Genomic DNA, 21,028 nt, shown 5'->3' with positions numbered 1-21,028 from the left:
GAAGATCAGTAGTATATATTGGCAACCTCGACAGCCTCAGTAGCAGTGTTTGCGAGACTAGAAATTTGAGCTTGTGTAAGCCTCTGGAATAGTTCTAATGCAGCTGCATGAATTTGTAGTTTGTAAAAAAAAAACTTAAAACATGCATGCTAGATGTCTTAAAATATTTCCTGAAAGTTACTTCTTTTCGTAACAGTATTCAGATGACACTACTGTAATTTTTGTTTAAATCTTCTGTATTTTAGGTGTCACACATTTCAATGACAAATTTGCTAAGGCTGGTATTACACTATCAAATTTCGTTGTCAAAGATTTGATCAAAGATGTGATCAAATATTCCATCAAATATATTTGACAAAGATCTTTGACATAGCGCTTGAAGGGGTATTACACTGTCATCGTATCTTACATCAAAGTTCAAGATGGCGACAACAACAACTTGTTATTAACTGCAGCAGTTGCACGTACCACAATTGCACTGTGTGCACATGTGGAAGAGAAGCGGGGGAAAAAAAGGAAACATACCTGGGTGTAGCTGTGGGTTTTACGACGACACGATAAAAGCATTCAACAAAATTTATTACATGAGCTTATAGTGGAGGACGTCAAGTCGTACATCATTTACTTAAGAATGGATGACCATACATTTCTGTATGTGCACAGTGAAGTGTACCCTCATATCACAAAGCACAATATTCACTTAAGAACTGCTACATTTGCAGAAGACAGGCTCACTTTAACACTCCGATTCCTTGCTACAGGAGAGGGTTGGGTTGGGTTAGGTTAGGTTAGGTCTCCAATCGTCGTAACCTATTTTTGTATTCAGAGTGCCTCACATTGTAAAGTGCCTCTTCAGCTTTATACATCTCTGTTAATTTTGTAGTTGTTGGTACACACCAATTGTATTTGCCGGCAATGTTTATAAAAACACTACAGATGACAGAACGCTGCAGCGATGCTAGTGCTCCACGTGGTAACATGTCACATTGCAGTGAACAGAAGACAAGCGACTTCTTTGATCAAATCTACAGTGAGGCCCTAGATTTGATCAAATATTTGACGACATTCGACAAAGTTCCCTATTACACCATCAAATTTCTTTGACAAAGATATTGGACGAAGAAATTTGATAGTGTAATACCGGCCTAAGGAAGCACACTGTACAGCCAGGGTTAAACATATTTCCAATTACACTATAAAGCAAGTAACTGGAAACCAAAAACAATAGTGCTTTCAAGATGTACATATCACCATCATCATTAATGTATGGCATTCCATAGTGTGACACTGGGGCAGATGTTAGTATCATACAAAAGAAATTTTACAGTTGATGAAAGGAGTTCCTTAAACTCATGTTTGTACGTTTGATATTATTGCCTATGGTGTTGTTTTAATGTAATGCACAATGATTCACATTGAAGTATACTCAGTAATATAAAAGAATGGTGTTACCATGTCAAGAAATTGCTTGGTTTACTACTTATACAATAAAAACATTCAAAAATTAGCATAATTGTAACACTAAAGTAGAAATGAAGACTGTTACAATTACAGGCAAAACTGTTTTGTAGATTTTTCTAGAAATCAGTTTTTTGTTACAATTTTTATGAAACAAATAAAATATTTTTTACTTGGAACAGCAAAGCATTTATTTTCCTTTTGTATCAGACTATAACCAAGTATCAGCAGAATAATGAAGAACTCCATCCAGATGAAAAGCAGCAGTAAAGTTAGCAAATTGTGTTCCTGTTTTGTGGATGTAAATATAATTTTTTGGTGTCCCTGAGTTCTTTCCCTTTACATCTCTTAAAAAGCACTTTAAGCACAAAACACAACTTCAGCAGTGGCCCAATCATTGTTTGAGTTGTGCTCAATTCAGTGTCTACACTTTTTTTCAAGTATTCACGTGCTCAGTATACTTCCCTGTCGTGTTTTTAATTAATAATGATGCTGTACGTTATTCTAATCACAATAGCAGAAAACATTCAAATGGTTGGAAACAGTCCACGAGTATTTTTCATTCTAGTTTCAAGTGTTTTTAGTAAAACTCAGTAGCTACCAATATATTTTCTGACAGAAGTGCTGAGTTTAATTTCAGGAGACAAAATTTCAGTGCTGTCAACAGGCACGGCCGATTTCCTTCCCCATACCTCACTAATCTGATGAGACCGATGAACTTGCTGTTTTGTCTCCTTCCTCAAAACAAACCCCTGCCCAACTATCAACAGACACATTTTAGAATGGAAAAACTACCCCCAACCTACAGAGTTATTATTCCTTCCGTATGGAGGAAAGAGGGATATGTTGGGAAGGCTAGAAAGGAGGGGCATACCTCTCAAAATGTAGATATAGAGGGATTCACCTATTGTGAGGATGAGCGGAAACAAAGATGTTGGCGGAGGCATCTGAGAGCATAGGAAGTCAGACTGTATATTGGTAAGCATTTTTCCAGCTTTGGTCCAGAAATGACAAGAAGACAGAGTCTAAAACAATAGATGGATAGAGGAGGAACAATGAGAAGTGGAAGGGATAGTGAAATTAAAAACTGGAAAGAAGAGAAAGGTAATCAAAGAGTAAGTGAGATAGGATGGGGAACATTTATAAGAAAGCAACAAAGTAAATGAATAAAATATAAAACAATAATAAGTAAGTATTGTGGGACTGTTTGTAAATGTATGTCAAATCCATGTGGGTGTTGGGATCTGAGGATATATAAGTGAGCAAGTTCCCATTCCAGGGTTAAAGGAAACTAGTATCACTTGGGAGGATCAAAATAGTCCTTTTGGTGCAGCAGGCATCTAGAATGAATGAGTCACGCTGCAAATTGTGATAAATAAATGGGTATTGAGTGTCCCCAAATGGAATTATGTCCATTCATACACTCATAAATTTTATTGCAGTGTTGCAGTAAACAAATGTAAACTGGTGAACAGCATGTGTTACCAGTTTGGGGCCAAATAAGGGTGGTAGTGGGAAAAACTGGAAAGGTAGGAACTGTTGAATATGTATAATGCTTTGAGAATCTCATATGGTTTGACTATGATAAAAAAGTTTTTAGGAGCACAATGTATGGCAACAGTGTGAATGGTGTGAGAAGGCTCTTATTTCAGGGCATGACTTTATCTGGTCACAGCCTTGGGAAAGCAATGTATTGGGCTATTCAGGGTGTGGGTGGTAGTGGGTGACAAAGGGAATGCTTACAATTAAAAAAAAAATGGTAATTAATCGGTGGGGGGGGGGGGGGTGGTAAGAGATGAATACCCTCTGGGAAATCTGTTTAGATGAGATGTGCTCCAATTTACGTGTGAACAGTTATTGTGACTATCCCATTGTGACTGGCTTTAAAGCATCCACCAAATGCATCTCTCTCGGGCTAGGTAAAGCAGTACCTCCTATGCATCACATAGAGCCTCTTATCGTATGTAAAACACACCATCCACTTCCTGGACCATCTGAAACCCACTCCCATTCATCTCCCACATGAAACTTTCTGTGTCACAATCATTGTTACCTCACTCTGCACTGACATCCCGCATACACATGGCTTCTGAATCCTAGAACATGATGACTCTTGGTGCTCACTTGAAAATCTACATAAATCCTCATCTATTTCAACTATCCACTGTCATCCTTACTCAAAACTTCATCGTATTTGAAGGCCAGACCTACAGACAAATCAGAGAAACAATGTGGGAACTTGTTCCCTTGTGTTATTCGAACCTCGTGTATCCCGCCTGGAAGGCAGCGCGTGGGCCTGCTCCTGTGATGTGCAAAATAGGCCGATTGAAGGAAGCGAGTAGGAGTAGGAGTGGTGAAGCACTTCGGTACTGCAGTTAAAGATGTTTACTATAGGCAAAAACAAGTTAGTAAATGGTTACATAACTTTGCGATGATGAGCACGTAGGTGCGAGCCATATTCCCGTCGTAAGTAGTACAAAGTCTCAATAGCAAGCCAACACACACTGAAGTTGAAGCGATGTTTCCAGGCTGTCTGCTCTTGATGGAATGGGCAGAAAGCAGAGTGGCACTCGTTGAGCTCCACAGCGTCGGCTAGAGGGCACTGTGGTCGGCATAGTTCATCCACTTTTGTAGTGCCAACCTAAGAACGTGCACCTATGCTGTGGCATCAGAACTATTGATACCACAAAACCCTTTTGTGGATCACTTCAGAGAGGCACTCCTGAGGACCCAGGAGCTGGGATGGGCCCCAGGGCTTGGTATAGATTTATTGATGACATCTTTGTAGCCTGGACCCACGGTGCATGACAACCCCTTCACTTCCTGCAACAGGAGCAACACCTTTACACAATTCAAACACACCTTCATTGAGGTTGACTTCCATCTCATTAAAGTTCACATGCAAACCTCAGCCCTTAAACTTACTAACAAGCAGCAATATCTGCACCTTGCCAGCTTCCATGTAAACATAACTGCTCTAACCCCGAACTCTTTAAGACGTATTCCAAACACCTTAAGCAACTTTACACTTCTCCAGGTACCAACAGATCTTATCCACAAACAAATCTGCCATATAGTAGCCACCTCTCACACTCTGAGTAAAACAGCTTCCACTTCCAACAAATTAGAAGTACCCACTTGTCAATCAAGTGTTAGATAGCTCAGCGTATTACTCTGTCAAGGCATTGACTTTTTAAGGCAAGACCTGAAATAAGGTAGTCTCTTCCTTATTACTCCCCCCCCCCCCCCCCCCACACACACACACACTACCCAGCCATCTGCTAACCTCCATCCTAAGCTAGTTAAACCATGTGACATTCCCAAACTGTTACAGCTATTTCTGTAACTGTTCCTGTTGTAAAATCTCATCATGCTCCCATCCACTGCCACCTAGTTCCATACTATCGCTGATAAATCATACAGTGTAAAAAGCAAACCATCTGGAGAAAGCACACATGCTGTTTACCAACTTTACAGGTACTCACTGCAAGCTATTTAAATAGCACTGCCCCCCCCCCCCCCATCCCCACCTCACCCCACCCCACCCGATAACTGTTTCTTGCAAATCTGTAAGTAGGTGCTTGCTCTCCATCATATCCTCACATCTCCAATAGAAATCTCTACTTAACCTACAAAACCTCCAATAAAATACAATTTTCTTCCCTACTACTTTATGAAATAATATGGTTTTTGTAATTTTATAATTTTCTGAAATGTATTTTCAATTTGACATAATTATTTATTACTGTGCACACACTTTCTGGTCTCTGCACAAATACTGTAGGCCTGTTCAGTTCCGATTACACAACATAACAAGTGACAATACAGTGAAGACTTGAATTTATACTAATATAGCATGTTTGATCAGATAATAATAAGTATTTATTTTAGTTTGTTGCAAGCTTTAATTTTATATAGGAGTATTCAGATCCCTGTAAGTATTTCTAACAACTGAGGGTCTCAGTAAATTAGATAAAGCATTTTACTCGTTGTAGAGAGCTTATAGAACTTAGCTATGGTGACAAGGTAAGACTCTTGCACTATGCAAATTGGAGCCCAGTTTCTTTTGTTTGGAAGCATAATGTGTGTAAAATGCAGGCTGTAAACTGGAGTTTACACATAGCTCAGCTTGAAGCAGCCATGGGTGTTTTGTTAGTCTTGACTGTATGTTTGTAATTTGAGTTATTCAGTTTACATTCAGTCACAAGCATAAATTGTTTCATTTCATTGGGTGTTTCTCCATTGTGCCAGAACAAAACATGAGTCACTCAAAATAATGTAATAATGGAGCACAATATTTTATTGTATGCAGCAGTATTTTGTTGGCATTTTTAAAGCACTAGTTGCAGATCATTTAGGTATTTCCTGCTTATGTTGTATACAAATAGGTTTTAGCTTTCTGTTTCATTTGGCAATAAATCATTAGTGCATATTATGGAGGAAAAAGTATAGATAATGTGCTAAAGTATGAAATGTTGTGGTGCACCTAATGCTAATTAAAACATTTTTGTGTTTTTCTGTTTAGTGTACAGCAACATAATGCCTATACTGAAATAAAATTAATTACAGTAATAAAGTGACAACATAAGTTAATAATGCAGCAATTTATGTATCAGCGAATTAAGAGCTGCTACCAAACCCCTTTCTTTAGTTCTGTGGGATACCTGATTTGCAGTTTGACATGATCTGGCCAGTAAATACTTCACAATCCACAATACGGTCCACTATTTGTGTATAGGTTACCAAGCCCCCACAGAACGTATCTCTGCCTACATAGATCAACACCTTCAACCCATTACATGCAGTCTCCCATCCTTCATCAAAGACGCCAACCACTTTCTCGAATGCCTGGAATCCTTACCCAGTCTGTTACCCCCAGAAACCATCCTTGTAACCATTGATGCCACTTCCCTATACACAAATATCCCGCACGTCCAGGGCCTCGCTGCAATGGAGCACTTCCTTTCATGCCGGTCACCTGCCACCCTACCTAAAACTTCTTTCCTCATCGCCTTAGCCAGCTTCATCCTGACCCACAACTTCTTCACTTTTGAAGGCCAGACATACCATCAATTAAAGGGAACAGCCATGGGTACCAGGATGGCCCCCTTGTATGCCAACCTATTTATGGGTCACTTAGAGGAGGCCTTCTTGGTTACCCAAGCCTGCCAACCCAAAGTTTGGTACAGATTTATTGATGACATCTTCATGATCTGGACTCACAGTGAAGAACAACTCCAGAATTTCCTCTCCAACCTCAACTCCTTTGGTTCCATCAGATTCACCTGGTCCTACTCCAAATCCCATGCCACTTTCCTTGACGTTGACCTCCATCTGTCCAATGGCCAGCTTCACACATCCGTCCACATCAAACCCACCAACAAGCAACAGTACCTCCATTATGACAGCTGCCACCCATTCCATATCAAACGGTCCCTTCCCTACAGCCTAGGCCTTCGTGGCAAACGAATCTGCTCCAGTCCTGAATCCCTGAACCATTACACCAACAATCTGAAAACAGCTTTCGCATCCCGCAACTACCCTCCCGACCTGGTACAGAAGCAAATAACCAGAGCCACTTCCTCATCCCCTCAAACCCAGAACCTCTCACAGAAGAACTCCAAAAGTGCCCCACTCGTGACAGGATACTTCCCGGGACTGGATCAGACTCTGAATGTTGCTCTCCAGCAGGGATACGACTTCCTAAAATCCTGCCCCGAAATGAGATCCATCCTTCATGAAATCCTCCCCACTCCATCAAGAGTGTCTTTCCGCCGTCCACCTAACCTTCGTAACCTCTTGGTTCATCCCTATGAAATCCCCAAACCACCTTACCTACCCTCTGGCTCCTACCCTTGTAACCGCCCCCGGTGTAAAACCTGTCCTATGCACCCTCCCACCACCACCTACTCCAGTCCTGTAACCCGGAAGGTGTACACGATCAGAGGCAAAGCCACGTGTGAAAGCACCCACGTGATTTACCAACTGACCTGCCTGCACCGTGATGCTTTCTATGTGGGAATGACCAGCAACAAACTGTCCATTCGCATGAATGGACACAGGCAGACAGTGTTTGTTGGTAATGAGGATCACACTGTGGCTAAACATGCCTTGGTGCACGGCCAGCACATCCTGGCACAGTGTTACACCATCCGGGTTATCTGGATACTTCCCACCAACACCAACCTATCCGAACTCCGGAGATGGGAACTTGCCCTTCAATATATCCTCTCTTCTCGTTGTACACCAGGCCTCAATCTCCGCTAATTTCAAGTTGCCGCTGCTCATACCTCACCTGTCATTCAACATCATCTTTGCCTCTGCACTTCTGCCTCGACTGACATCTCTGCCCAACCTCTTTGCCTTTAAATATGTCTGCTTGTGTCTGTATATGTATGTATGGATGGATATGTGTGTGTGTGTGTGTGTGTGTGTGTGTGTGTGTGTGTGTGTGCGCGCGCGCGCGCGCGCTAGTATATACCTATCCTTTTTTTCCCCTCCGCTCCCGGGATTGGAATGACGCCTTACCCTCTCCCTTAAAACCCACATCCTTTCGTCTTTCCCTCTCCTTCACTCTTTCCTGAAGAAGCAACCATCGGTTGCGAAAGCTAGTAATTCTATGTGTGTGTATAATACTGCTGTTATGGTTGCAGAAGGGAGAGGGGAGATGTTTGCAGTATATCTTACATATACGTATGCATGTGAGGCAGTGTGTAAAAAACCAGATTTTAATATTTCTTACGTGCTTTCCCCCCCCCCCCCCCCCCTCCCACCCTCTTGGATTAATGGTGGTTGATATAGTTGCATGTAAGATCATACAGAGGTGCTGAAAGGTTGCCTCTTGTGTGCCCAGTGGTGTATTTATATGTATAAAAGTAAATGAGGAATGTATCAAGCCGCTGGAAGAGCTGAAAATGTAGTTTCAGAAATAATGTCAGAGTTATAGCAGTACCTTCATGGATCAAGAAGCAGAAATGATAGAAAGGTTGGGGTTGTCAGCTACTGATTGCAAATACACAGTGATAACACTTACTTTGTTCTGTTGTGCTAGATGGTGATAAGAGAGAGTAACTTTTCCAAAATGTAACACTCCACTATGATCTCATGTGGCAACACACTTGTGAAGATTTTATTGGATTGACATGTCGTATGGTATTGTTGACTGGGAGGCCCCACTCCAGGAGTTCGGCCGCCGTGTTGCAAGTCCTTTATAGTTGACGCCACTTTTTGACAAAAATCTTCATAGACGCATACTTCATTATAGTTAATACTAACAAGGAGAGGTTCCCAGTGCTGTGCTCGACTTTTTGAAACTATCTATATGGTGATGTAGGTTAAGAACCGAGGTATCACACACTGCAGCCACTCATCCTGTTGGGCTCTCGTTTGTGAGTAATTGGAAAAAAAAGTGGTATTTTGTGTGACACTTAATAGCGTTAAAAAAGTTGCATTATGTAGTCTGATTGTCTGGTATAATGGATGGGGTAACAGCTTAGCATGCGGGATGTTGGGGGTTTGAATCTCATCAGGTTTATTTTCTATTTTTGAACCTTTACTGAAAAGACTTTAATCGTCATTCTTATTCAATTAATTCAGTTAAATGTAATTTTTAACAATATCCACTACTTAATTCGCTCTCATTTTTCTTCCTATCATTCTTTCTCCACTCAAAATCTTTGTTCATATGTTTTCAATTAATTTTGCATATTAGTTTCAATTTAATTTCTTTTTCTTTCTCATTTTTGTCCACATTATTTGCGCTTATTTTATTTGTTTCTGATTTTGCTTGAATTTTGTTTTCCTTATAAACTTGTTTTCATTTAAATTTTCGTCTGCATTATTTTGTCCACAGTGCAGTAGACATTTAGGTTATGTTTTAAATGTTTGTTTGAAGATTACCGTGCAAAAAAAATAGCATGTCTGGTAACAAAAATGCATTTTTCACGCCATTTCACGAGTCTAGATAGATTAATTCATCTTTTGTAATACTTGAGTATTATACTAGATAAATATAATTAAATTCATATTCACAAAAATTCCGATTGGAAAAAGAATGATATAAAGAAAAAGTATGAAACAAATGAAAAAGTTCATATGGTGATTAAAATGATGTGACAAAGGGCCACAAATAAAAATTACATTTAAACCAATTATGGAGGTAGAGGTACAGATACTGAGATTAAAGCCTGTAGTATCCAGATATTGATGAGGTTCGATAACAATTTAAAAATAAAAATTTAGTGTATCTGATCAGATTCGAACCCCCAACCTCCTGCATGTGAAGCTGTTATCTTATCAATTATACCACACATCCATACTATATAATGCAACTTTTTGAATGCTGTTGAGTGTCGCACAAACTTTTGAATTTATCATCAATTACTCGAGGGCCTACCAGGTTCAATGGCTGTGGTGTGTGATATTTGGGATCTTAACCTACATCACCATATAGATAGTTTTTTTTAAAAAAAAGTCAATTGCACCGCTGGGGACCTTTCCTTGTAAGTTGAGAATTTCACATTTTATTAATTAAGTAGACAATGACGATGACAACGACTGCAGTAGTAGAAGATATTAAAATTGAAATACGCAGTAAGGCATCCTCAGACAACATCAATGCTGTGTTTCAGTTTTCAGTATGTCTATATTCCTTCAAGTACTCACAGAGTATTCCATAAAAGCAGAAGAAAAAAATTGCATATGGAGAAATCAAGCTCTTGAAAATTGAATACTTCCTATAGCATGTGTTATGTTACATAAAATATTCTAGAACATTCTTCTGATTCAGTGAAAACATTCTTTATCACCTTTAATGATGTGCCGCTGCACAAACTGTGGTAATATGAAAAACCAACGTATTTGATTGTTCTTGTGTCATAGTAAAATTTTGGATTCAATAATTTAAAAGTGTAGACTGTAATCATTTGTGTGATACATGTTTGAAGACAAGGAGAATGGATATGGAGGTAGAGGTACAGATACTGAGATAAAATCCTGTAGTAAACAGACATTGATGAATTTAGTGCAGTGCCAGAGTGATGAAAGTATTGAGGGAAGTGTTGTTGATGTCATTCAGAGGAGCAACATGCACAGATCCTGTCCAATTTTCATGCTGTCTTCAGATTTTAGTAATTATGTGGCTGATATTCCCAAGTATTGTATTATCTGTGAATATGTATGTAGTTTAATCGTCCTTTTGTCCTATCCACCACCTCCAATGAAACAAATTTTGCACAGATTTTTGTGATAGAATCAAACTAAGCTGAGCACAGACTGAGCTCAAGGTACAAAACTTTCATGACTCATTAACTTTCAATAGAAGGGTTTCAGATTGTCCTGTGAGTTATACACCAGTTTAGGCCAATTTTGCGAACACTTAAAACTGAAAGTATAGTAGTAATCAAAAGGAGATAAGATTAGAATCAATATTTTTTGTGCTCTTCACACTCAAAATTTCAAGGTTGTGTTATTCACCATTGTCATGTTACATAATTTCATAGTTTAAGAAAAATCAGTTTGGTCAATAATTCAAAAATTTTGTCACTGCAATAATTTTTGAGTAAAGTTTACTAAGTGCCTATTTGTAAAATGAGTGGAAAAGTTATTTGTTGTCAATCCTATCAAATTTGCATATTGCTAAATACTACCACCTACTATTTTTCCTTACTTTTGTTTCATTAGAAAAAAGCAGTTTTATTTCTAGAACAGGATTTGTTGGCTTTGGGGACCCTCTGGATAAGACTTAGAAAATGAGCTTCAAAATATTACAGCCAATCATTCGCGATGTATCATTTTAATGAGTGCAGTCTTTAATGTGACACAAAGTATAGCTTTTGCAAAAAGTTTTACTGCATTTATATAAAAAGCCCACATAATGCATTTGCATTTATGCTTGCCATTTTGTTTGTGTTGTCTATTTCTTCTTGATAGACATATCCAATATAACCACCTACTGTTTAAGATAAATTTTTTGGCAATTTTATTTAAAACTGTAAATTTAGAAGCCACTTGTGGTATAGATAAAATTTTGGAGCAAATGTTTACATTTGCAAATTTCACCATTCAAAGAAATTCACAATTTTAGTTTCAAATCCTTCAATATGTCATAATCAGCGAGGACCTGGCATTGCTGATAATAAGAATTTTGTTGTACAAATGTGTCTTGTCTTGAACTCACAAGAAATTACAATTTCCTTGCAAATATTACTTTGTACTCGATAAATTTGGTACTTTATGTAGCCCTGAGAACTTTTTTAGAGCTACTGAAATTCTAGAGTAGAATGGCCAAGACCTATACACATGAGGCAGTCTTTCTCCAGTTGGGACTTACTCATTACCATGTGAACCATTTGATGGTCATAACATAGTAGAAGTTTCTGGTGAAAGTCATTCTGGTCTATTGAGCACAGCTTTTGTGAGCTTTCCTGATTCATCTGCTCTTGCTTGACTAAGAGGACGTAAGACCATTTTAATAGTGTGATTCATTTTTCTGAAAGCACTACAGCAGTGTTCTTTCAGCAATGTGAACCGAGTGAAAAACAAGGCTTCATCGTAGAAGCAGATCATTGAATCCCTCTTTCAAGGTCATAATGAGTGTGTAATTGCAGCATTCTTTGTTGGTCAAAGTGTAGTTCATTCAGTGATTCAATTACTTCTTTTACTATTACTGAAAATGCCAAGTTGTCCAACCAACCAATTATGAGAGTTGATAGGTCCTCCAGGCCAAAATGTCCTACACTAAATAATTTGAATGAGACACCTTCGTAGTACACACACTCACATTGAAGCTGCGAGTGAACAAACCATTTCTGTTTTCGTTCCAGCTTTCACAACTAAGTTTGTAACTAATTGCTCAGTGTATTGGCGGACTCAAAAGTGTCCAGTTTTTTGGTTATAATTCAAAAATGGAGAACGGTCTACCACTCACTTATAGATGATCTGTGCAAATGCACTTAAAGCACCAGACACATCCACACACAATTCCAGACACATGTTGGCCAATGTGTGCTGTGTGTTAGCTGTTGTTGGCAGCCACCAACAATTGTCAACCTAACAACCATGCAACCAACAACAATTAGGCCACAATACATTGTCTGGAAACTATTATGTGTGGATATGCCTAGTACTTTAAGAAGTACATTTCTGCAATAATGTTGAAGCAAATGGCACCCCATTCAGCTTTTTGAATTATAACCAAGAAATTAGTCACTATTAAGTTCAGTGGTACACTATAGTTTACACACATTCCTATTTTAAACAAAAAAATTAATTTAAAGTAGGTACTATGTAAGTTTTTAATGGGGCTGGATCTGGAACTTTTCATATGGCTACTTAAAAGTTGCCATTCATCTACCAAAATATTACAAATACCCCATCCCCCCCTCCCACATCTACCCCTTTCCACATACAAACTATTGTACACTCTTGCCTAGATGTTAGGTTGGTAACTGTTGGAGGCTGCCCAACAAAATGCAGTGCACATTAACCCCTCCCTCTCCCTCTCCCTCTCCCTCTCCCTCTCCCTCTCCCTCTCCCTCTCCCTCTCCCCCCCCCCATGTGTGTGTGTGTGTGTGTGTGTGTGTGTGTGTGTGTGTGTGTGTGTGTGTGTGTGTGTGTGTGTGTGTGTGTGTGCGTGTGTTTCTTAAAGAAGTACATTTGTGCAAATCCTCTTCAGGTGAGTGACAGCCTGTTTTCCTTTTTGGATTATTTCCAGCCTGGGTTTTCACAGTCATAATAATTTCTCAGTTTTGCTGAGATATAAATGTACATAATAAGAGCACCGAAAAAAAGCAGAAAAATCCATCAGACATTAAATATAACAGCTGTTTGCGAATATTTGATGATAGTATTTTCAAGTTTTTTAAAATTTTAGGTGGAGGGACTCAGAGACAAACAAAATGTTTTCTGCTACAAGAATACTTGATTTTTTTGTAATGAAACAAAAGGTAATGTATGTAGGTGGTAATATTTAGTAGTATGACTTCAAAGTATCAAAATATTGTAATGTACTCAGGTACGTTTTATTTTAAAATTCTAAAAAAATTATTTGTTTTTAATGAATGTGTATCAGTTCCATAAATGTTTTAAATTTCTCAGTTAAACTTAACCCATAAATTTAACTAAGTATCAACAATTTATAGGGAAAAGGTAGACTTTTACTTACTGTGAAGGTGACACGTTGAATTGCAGTTATGCACAATGAAAAGACGCTTCACATTAGCTTTCAATCAAAACCTCCATCAGAAAAAGAAACACACAGGTTCGTTCACACAAGTAAGCACGCCTACGAGACCGTCACCTCTGGCAGCTTGGACCGGAATGCGGCTGTCACGTAGAATGAAAGCAGTGGTTTGGAGGGGGCAGGGCTGGAGAAGGCTAGTAGGGTATGGGTATGGGGAGAGAAGAACTGCTGTCTGGCAGAAAGTGCAGGGACTAGACTGCCAACAGGCACAGTGCCAGGAGGCTGTGGGGCAGTAGGGGGAAATGGGGAGTAAAACAGAAGAAGAGTAGGGAAGGAGAAAGACTGGCAGGTGTGTTGGCAGCAGATGGGTGAGGGGACATGAATAAGGAGGAGTTAATAGAATAGAGGGGGTGGAAACTGTTGGATGGGGTGTGGTGGCAGTAGGGCACTGCAGGTTGAAGCTGGAATAATTTTGGTTGCAGAGAATGTTTTGTAACGACAACTCCCATCTACGCGGTTCTGAAAAGCTGGTGGTGGACGGGAGGATTTGGATGGCTCACGAAGTGAAGCAGCCATTGAAATCAAGCATGCCATGTTCATCTGCTTATTGTGCCACAGGGTAGTCTTCTGTGCTCCTGGCCACAGTTTGGCAGTGGCCATTCATCCTGGTGCAGAGATGGTTGGTATTCACATCAATATAAAGAAACTGTGCAATGATTGCATCAGAGCTGGTATATAACATGGCTGCTTTCACAGTTGGCCAGGCCTCTGATGGGATGGGACAAGACTGGAACATGAAGTGGGTGGGTGGATTGGGCGGGTCTTCCACAGGGACAGGAAGTGGCATAGTGATGGACCAGGATCTTATGGAGGTTGGGTGGGAGATGGAGCACCACTTTAGGAGGGGTGGGAAAGATCTTGGGTAGGAGGTTCCTCATTTCAGGGAATTCCAGAAAAGTGACTAGGGGGTGGTTAGGTGGGAAGAGGTTTGCGAAGGATTACATGGAATGGTGTCGTGAACTATAAGAGACAGGGTTCAGTTTTGGGATTGCTACCCTGTGGCACAGCATGCAGCTGAACATAACATGCTTGATACCAACAGGTGCTTCACTGTCTAAGCGGTCTGGATCCTCCCCTCTACAATCAGCTTTTCTGAACTGCACAGATGGGAGTTTTCCTTACAACACAGTCTCCACTCCTGAAATTATCCAGGCCTCAAACTCTGATAACCCGCTGACCCCACACCCTCCACCCAATATTTGCGTGCCCTCTGTCCCTATCACCTCCTCCCTATTCTCATCCCCTCACCTTCTTTGTATGTCACCCTCTGCCAATGCATTTGCCAGTCTTTTCCCTTTCCCATTCCTCTCCTTTTTCATTCTCCATTCCACCTCTCCCCCCCCCCCCCCCCCCCCCACCCACAGCATGCCAGTTGGCAGTGTAGTCCTGCACACTCTGCAAGACAGTGCTCTTTCCTGTACACTGACATCCCTTCCTCTTCCCCATCCCCTCTAGATAGCTGCATCTGTTCTATGTGGCAGCTGCATTCTGGTTCGAGCTGCCGGAGATACCGGTCATGTGTGCATGAGGTATGCTTGCTTGTGTGTATGAACATATGGGTTTTTCCTTTGCTAACGAAGGCTTTGGATGAAAGCTAATGTGCAAGTGTCTTTTTGCTGTGCTTGTCTGCAGCTCAGCATGTCATCTTTACAGTGAGTGGTAATATATCATTTCCTTAGATTGTTTATTCCGACCTGCACTTTCTGTAAATTTAAGTCTCAGTGGTAGATTTGAATTTTCACAGTGAATGTCATATTCAGTTTTTTAGGTTCAGGACCCTACTTACACATGACTATCTCTATAAAAAGCATTGTAGTGTATAAGTCAACAACAATTAATTGCAGTTTGTTGTAAAAAGTGTCTACATAAGTTGTGTATAATAATGACATCTCTTTGCTGATTTATTCCTTGACTAGTTCTTACCCAAAGCTGTGCTCACATATCGGTAGTTTTGCTAAACACAACTTATGTAGTCATTGTTCTCAATAAACTATGAGTAATTGTTTGTGACAAAGACGTAAAAATTAAAAATATAAATTTTTCCTCTCACAACACATTTTTCAGAGATATAGACATGTAAGTTTGGTCCTGAACCTGAAAATATTGGATATGACATTCACTGTAAAAGTCACATGTACCACTAAGACTTAAATTTATGCATTAAGTAAAAAATTTATGAAGCTTGGTAGAAGACTTTGTTAAAAGCTACAATCTTTTTTTTATGTATAAAGTTCCTGACTATTAGCAGACTATTTCTGTACCAAATTTGATTGAAATGGTTTCACATTCTAGGGATGAAAATGTAACAGGCACAATTATTTTTGCTTTTATAATATTAGTAAAGATTCATTCCACATCTCTCAATATTTGCATTCAGGAATGAGCGAGAAAAGTTTATTTTACTTGGAAGTAAATTTTTTATGACAGTTTGTAGGATAGATTGTTACTCACCTCATAGAATAGGGGTTGAGCCTCCGTACCTCCTTTATGTGGTAAGTAGCAATCCATCCTATTTCATACTGTTGTTATTCCTCCCAGATTTTGCACTGTTAAATTTTTGATAAGTTGTCTACATGGGACAAACCATTTAAGGTGTAAGTGTATAGTTTGTTTTTGGTAGTTCAGCAGTTAAAGTCTTGGGTTGTGCAGTATTATGTATACATTCCTCATGCTTTTTTTCCCCTAATTTCATAAGCACACCACAACATTTAATGAGAGAAAAACAACATATATTTCTTATTCTCTCTTGTATTTGCACCAGCTCACTGGATATGTCTTGAAAAACTGACAACTCACTTCCTCATACCAGTTCCCAAATGCTATTCCTAAGAATTACATCACAATTTGTCATTTACCTTCTTGAAACAGTTCATTCAATTCAATTCATTTTCCTTAATTAATCTGCTATATGGAGGTTATTTAGAAAGAAAGGAAACATTTTTATTACTTACATTTGAAAGGCATGTTGTTGACCTATTCTTCAACTAATATCGGTTTAATTTAAGACACTTATTATAATCATACACCAGCTTGTTACTTCCATCATCATAGAATGTTGCCACGTGATACTTCAACCGTGCATGGATGCCTGCATGCAGTTCCTCATTGTATTTAAAGCATTGTGTTGTTCACCAAATCTTCATGTTTGAAAACAAGTGAAAATCCCTTGGAGCGAGGTCTGCTCCCATCCGTAACCATCGACAATCCATCGAGTTCGAATGGCTGTGTGGGATTGTGCATTTTTATGAATGAAAAGATGTTGGAATGCAATTTCCCTCCACACTTGTTTTGTGTCACTCTTCTTAATTTCTTTAATGTTTCACCATCTATCATTATCATTTGACCACATTCCAGGAAACCCAGCAGAAACACTCTCTCTGTCCCAAAAAACAGTCACCATGATCTTTCTCCAAGTTGAATTCATGTGACTGCACTGCATACACCATTGTTTTTCTCCCAGGTCATGAACTGTACATAAATCTTGTCTTCTCCTATGTCAACAAGAAGTGATTTGGCATGTTCATTGTAAGTCTCAAGGAATGTCAAAGATGCTATTATGCACTGCTTTTTAGGTTCCTCTCACAAGAGTTTCAGTATCTATCTGTCACAAAACTTTTGAAAGCCTAGATCTTGTATCGCAACTTGAAACAAGAAAGTTCATGAAATTTGAATAAACTGCAATGAAAGCTCCGAAATTGTGAAGCAGTGGTTTTCACAAATCTTTTCATTGATTTCTTCACCAATAGTCAACACTGCTCAGGAAGCAACATTGCGCTTCCTCATGATTATTAGCGCAACTACTTGTCACCATGAAGAACCACTCTCTTATTCCAGCTTCACTCATTATTGTTTCCATACACCCTAAAAAGTTCTCAATAAACTTCAGTTGGTCTCAGCTTTTTTTTGCACGCGAAACCTAATCACTGATAGCACTTCTCAACTCATGAGATTCTCTATTACACCACACATTTCATGGTGAACAAAAAAGAGGCAACACATTGCAAATGATCACAACCCAATGCCTAATTATTCAGTAGATGCTCCGTCACAAAGGTTCTCTTGAGAAAAAAGATTTCAGTGACACATTATCATATCTGTCTGAAGTTATGGTTTGGTTCAATAACGTATGTTGCATTAACAGCACATGATGCTCCAGTTTTCAAATCATGCAGGCCCTCTTGATGTAACTGATGAGGATTTTCAAAACTTGCATCATTCATTGTTCTTTAATTTCATGTATCCCAATAAATAAAGTTAAGCTTCACCAGGAAAAAAGAGCATTCCGGTATCAACATCTCCTACATGTACAGACTGCAGTACTATGTTTCATGATGAGAAACATTATCTGAATTGGTCAGTCAATACACTGCCATTACTTCGTGTGGTTTCATTGTGAGTTTTTGCACATATGTGCAGTAGGTGCTACTGACACAGCAATCCGAAGTTCTGAGTGGTGCAACAATTATGCGAAACTTATTTCCAAGATTTGTTTTTACTTGTCTAGTATACTCACTGCTAGAACTGATACACCACCTGCCACACTGTCTGAGTAAAGGCGGAGAATCATGTGTTGACTATGGCTTGCCTATAGGGTATTAGTTCCCGCACGATACTTGTGTTGTATGTAACGTGTATAACACACTAAAATTTGGTATCTCATGGAAATGTAAGATAATAGAAATGTTCTGTCTCACAGTCTCCTTTGTCTGTCATTTAGTACCTCAGCACTTACATTAAAAAGTGCTTTTCCTGTTTTGAAAATAGGATTATTCAGAGTTCGTTGTTCCAGTGGCATTGAATCATCAGCAACTATGTTTTCAAAGTAGTTGGTGTACATACTGGAAAAAGGACTGTTAAGTATACTTAGAAATATTTATAGCTGTCCAATCTCTTCATAAGAGATTGTATAGTTTAGTGCTGGTATTATGTGCAAGAGTCTCGGTCCGGCACACAGTTTTAATCTTCCAAGAAGTTTCAAGTTTTATTAATGTCAGACAGTGACAGCTACTACAGCATTTTTCTCTTAGACATGTATCTAGTCAATTAAAATGATGAAAAGGAAGTCTGAAATAAACTATATTTTCTAAAACTAAAACTTTAGATATTCCCTGTTGTTGTTGGAATGGTAAGTAACAATAATATTAATAATTGAAAGAATGAAAATCAATGGCAATTGAGTGTGCCAGTCCAGTCAGTGAATGTTATGATTTCCAGTTATTATAGCTACAGTTTACATCATAAGTTGACTCGAATATAAATAAAAACTATGAGCTGGTTGTACTATAATTAGTGGACCATGAAAACCCACATTGTAATTTGTTGTAGTTGGCATTGCCTTACAGTTATTTATTCTGTGTAGTCAGTATGATATAGTGTATAGTGAAGTTAATTAAATCTTCTGTCGGTTCTAGGTAGAACATTATAACAAATGAAAATTGCTAGTTTGCTTTTCTTGAACAGTATTAATTTATTGTATTAACCGCTTTTAGGTCACCATCAGATGTTTACTGACATTGTCCATAGTAGTCAGGAAATGTCTGATGATGGCCTTGTAAGCTGAAAACCAGTTATCACAATAAATTAATACTGTAGAACAAAAGCAAACTAGGGCTCTTCATTTATTGCATAGTAAGGCATCAGTATGTAAAATAAGGAAAGTTAACTGCTCACCTATAGTGGACTAATGGGTGGAGCACAGCATTCACACTAGCTTTCGAGCTGTTGCTCTTTTTCTAATGAAAGTACACACAGTCATACATACAATACACAAACATCCAAATGCCCACTCTCGTGGCCACAGCCACGGTCTGAATATGTGTACTTTTACTTAAAAAAAAAGAAAGCTCAAAAGCTAGCATGAAAGCTGCCTCCTGTTACATGTCTCGTGCTTTACGCATTGTTTCACTAGAAGCGAGTGGTTGTTCTTTCCTTATTTTATTTACTGCTCCATTCAGGAATTTCCATTATTGTTGTAGTTAAACATCAATGTAGTTTTAACTTCTGGTACTTACTATGTGGCATTCTTACAAAACACAAAATGTTAACCTACTTAATTTACTCATATAGTAAGGAAGTCAAGAAATTGGTACTTTCAGAGATACCCCAATTGAATTTTGGAAACCTTATGTGACAATAACATAGTTTTATAGTGCTGTTCTCAGTTCAGTAACTATTGGCTTCTTCTTCTTCTTCTTCTTCTTCTTCAGTACAGCCCTTGATAGGCCTCAGCCACATCAACAATTTTCCTCCACACATCTGCGTTCTCAGTTTTTCTCTTCCGTCCTTGGATCTCCATCTTGGTAAGGTCAGCTGACACATTGTCAACCCATCTACCTCTTGGTAGACCTTTCCTTCTGATGCAATATAATCTGCCTTTCATTACTCATTTGAGTAACCTGTTGTCTGTCATCCTTTTGATGCGTCCTGACCATCATATTCTTTGAGATTTAATAAATTTCACTATTTCCTTGTACAAGCTCTTGTATTTCATGGTTGTACATCACTCTCTAACCCTCTGCCTCTCTACAAGCCTGTAAATTTTTCACACGATTGTCCTTTTCATTGTCCTCAGGTTTTTCATATCTGCTTCATTCATCATCCACATTTCTAACTTGTATGTAATCAATGGTTTGTGGGCTTTCAAATAGAAAACGAATTGAATGAGGTGGCCCTCAACTACGTACCCTCTGACTCAGAGTTGCAATATTAAAAGTTTTTGCTGGTTTCATTGTCTAGGGGCTGGGATATGTAGTTGCTGCATTACAGGCCAAATACTGCTGTGTTTACATTATACGATAAGAGTACATACATGAATCGAATGGTCGAAGCTTTCTATGACTCGGCAATTGCGAATTATGACTGTAACACATAAATTTATAAATGAAAGATTGCAATTAAATAAAATCTGCAGGTACTATCTTAACGACTTTAAATGATGTGTACAACAGTAGAAGTACTTTTGAGAATGCGGTATATTTCTGCAAAACACTTATTGGTGTCGATGGTCCAGCAACTAAATAAAATATAATTAAATAACAGGGAAACAATAGATTCCTACTTCACGTAATTAGTTATGAACAACAACATAGCTCACGAGATATTCACTTCTGAATGCATACTATGTCTTCACTGCAGAAGCCATGAAAATCACTCAAGAGCACAGGTCGACACTCCAAAATATTTCTATACTCTGCAACCACGCGCAAAACTCCACACTCTACTAGTATCTCTCGCAACGGTGCGTCCATGTTGCCGTCGCATCCAGCACTTCCCATGTCCTGTGCTGTTCTCTCCCTCACCCTGTTCAGAATTCCCTCATGGCCTCTCTGG

General features: G+C 38.9%; 1 protein-coding gene across 6 annotated transcripts in view; it reads left to right on the top strand.

Moving 5' to 3' along the window:
- LOC126353000 (uncharacterized) overlaps positions 1–21,028 on the top strand; it is a 238,498-nt gene that overhangs the window by 38,949 nt on the left and 178,521 nt on the right. The gene's annotated exons all lie outside the window — the stretch shown is intronic.

Source organism: Schistocerca gregaria, chromosome 1 (assembly GCF_023897955.1).
Source record: "Schistocerca gregaria isolate iqSchGreg1 chromosome 1, iqSchGreg1.2, whole genome shotgun sequence".
Classification (NCBI taxonomy): domain Eukaryota; kingdom Metazoa; phylum Arthropoda; class Insecta; order Orthoptera; family Acrididae; genus Schistocerca; species Schistocerca gregaria.
Note: the sequence above shows the minus strand (reverse complement) of the source record. Positions and strands in the feature narration are given on the sequence as shown.